The sequence below is a fragment of the Oratosquilla oratoria genome, chromosome 33, assembly GCF_046742065.1.
Source record: "Oratosquilla oratoria isolate Oo_2021 chromosome 33, ASM4674206v1, whole genome shotgun sequence".
Taxonomy (NCBI): Eukaryota; Metazoa; Arthropoda; class Malacostraca; order Stomatopoda; family Squillidae; genus Oratosquilla; species Oratosquilla oratoria.
Genome location: NC_134809.1, coordinates 3,071,808 through 3,074,307, shown reverse-complemented (window position 1 = coordinate 3,074,307; position 2,500 = coordinate 3,071,808). Strand labels below are relative to the sequence as shown.

The 2,500-nt window shown below is 40.4% G+C and overlaps 1 protein-coding gene across 1 annotated transcript in view; it reads right to left on the bottom strand.

The window, feature by feature from the left end:
* kkv (hyaluronan synthase-like protein kkv) overlaps positions 1-2,500 on the bottom strand; it is a 123,751-nt gene that overhangs the window by 64,545 nt on the left and 56,706 nt on the right. The window lies entirely within an intron of this gene.

Below are 2,500 nucleotides of genomic sequence, written 5' to 3'. Positions count from 1 at the left end.
CTAACTGTTCTTTTAAGTGGCAAATAACCACTACGATTGAATTTCATTCTTAACCACAAAACATACATTGTATATTCTATTCTGGCTAACACATGACGATTGTTATTCTCCTGTAGTGTCAGCAACCCCCACTCCCCTGACTGAAAGCAACTTCAGTGCTGAAGGATGATTTCATGAAAGATCTTGTCTACAGCTCTCTTTCTTTCTCTATCTTCTCTCTTTCTCTCTTTCTCTATCTCTCTCTCTTTCTGTCCGCGCACACTGAGCAAAGATGGCGGCCTGGGTCACAGATAAGCGCCTCCTGACGAAGTTCCTCACCCGATGTCTATCTTGGAGTTCGATAACAGCAACTATCATATCAAGAACCGCAACAAAGTGTTTTTCTTCAAAGGTATTTGAGACAAGATACTCGTATGTGAGGCAAGAAACAGTATGTGTGCATGCGTGTGTGTATGTGTTCATGTATATGTGTGTGTGTGTGTGCGTGTGTGTGTGTGTGTGTGTGTGTGTGTGTGTGTGTGTGTGTGTGTGTGTGTGTGTGTGCGTGTGTTCGTGTGTTTGCGTGTGTGCGTGTTTGTATGTGTGCGTATGTGTGTATGTGTGTGTGTGTGTGTGTGTTTGCGTGTATGTTTGTATGTGTGTGTGTGTGTGTGTGTGTGTGTGTGTGTGTGTGTGTGTGTGTGTGTGTGTGTGTGTGTGTGTGTGTGTGCGTGCGTGTATGTGTGCTGCCTACATTCTATTCTGGCTAAACGCCAGACGATTTCTTTGGGTCAACTCTACAAACCCCATTTGCTGATCTTCGGACAATCCTCTGTTTACAGTGACCGTTGCCGGTAACCTGTTCGACCCCTTTGAGCATAACGATGTCTTTCGAGAATTTGTTCTGGCTAGCGCCTGACAGTTTTATTCAGAACGTCATCATAGTAAAAATATGAAATATTTTATTCTGGTTGACATTTGATGATTTTATTAACATTTATTTATCCAGATGAAATCAGATCTTTGGTAATGTGGCGTCGTTGACTTAATTTATTCTGGTTGACGCTAGATCCTCGTAATCCACATTCTCCTTCTTTGCAATATTCCTCTTAGAATATCCAATTCTGAAAACGAAACCTTTGTAATTGTTTGTTATATGTGACGTTTGATAAATTGTCATTTCCTTTTGACTGAAGAATTTTAGATTCTATTTTGTTGAAAAATCAATATTTCATATAGAAATCTTAGTCTTCATCTAACCTCCCCCAGCTGACAACTTAACCCCCCTAAACCTCAATTCTAGAAAAGAATCCCACGTCTCCCCCCCAAAGGAAGAAATTACATTTCTAGATCATTCTATCTAGATAGGAGAACTACTGCCCTCTTATCTTATCAAAGCTTATGTTTCGGTTGCCATTCCTCCTCTGGTAAGAAACGATAAGGAGGCATGACTGTGGATCACCTGAGAACGCAAAGTTGCGATTCGTCTGTGTATATAAAACAATCAAGATCTCAACGTTGCGATTTGTCTAGGTATATCAAACACTCAAGACAGCAAAGTTGCGATTCGCATGTGTATGTCAAACACTCATTACCGCAAAGTTGCGACCCGTCTGGGTATACCAAACATTCAAGACAGCATTTTTTTTATTCGTCTGTGTATACCAAACAATGAAGACCGCAAAGTTGCGATACGTCTGTGTGTACCAAACACTCAAGACCGTAAATATGCGATTCGTCTGTGTATATCAAACAATCATGACCGCAAAGTTGCGATTTGTCTGTGTATATCAAACACTCAAGACCGTAAACTCGTGATAAGTTTATTATATGGATGTGATTAATCTTCGCTCATGAAATTATGATTTATTCGACTCATTTTTTTGTCGTTTTTCGACCTCTGATAAGAAGTGACAAGTTATCAGAGTCATTTCCTCTTGATATTCTTTATTGCGGTTTCATGAAACACAAGAATGTCAAGTTGTGATTACTTTGCGGGTGATATGTGACGTCAGAGCCCCCCCAAAGCCACTTGTAAGTAGTCCCCCCAGTCTACTCCCAACCCCCCCCCACCTTCGCCTCTAAATCATCATCGCCATCATCACCAGCTCTACTAAGACCTAATAAAGAATCAAAATATGTCATTAGCTCAGTTTTACTTTATGGATAACTAAGAACAGAACGGGAAAGAAAAGCTAGTTAATATTTTTTTTTCTTTAACTAGTAATGATTGAGTCCCATGTCTCAAAGTTTAGCTACCCTTCTCCCCCTCTTCCCCCCAAAGGGAGGAGGAATGAGTACCTTCTCCAAGGCTCCCCACTTTCGAGATTGTATTCTGGCTAACGTCAAAGTATCTTATTCAGCTTTGAGAAACCTTTGTGTGGTTAGAAAATGATTGAAAAGTGGTCGATCAGACCAAAGTCTACGCTTCAGTATGCAAGGTTGTTTGTCAGTAGTTGTTGGTCAACCTGTGGTTTCTGCAACTTGGAAATTTCGTTTTTCTCTTTTTTTTTTTCTCCCT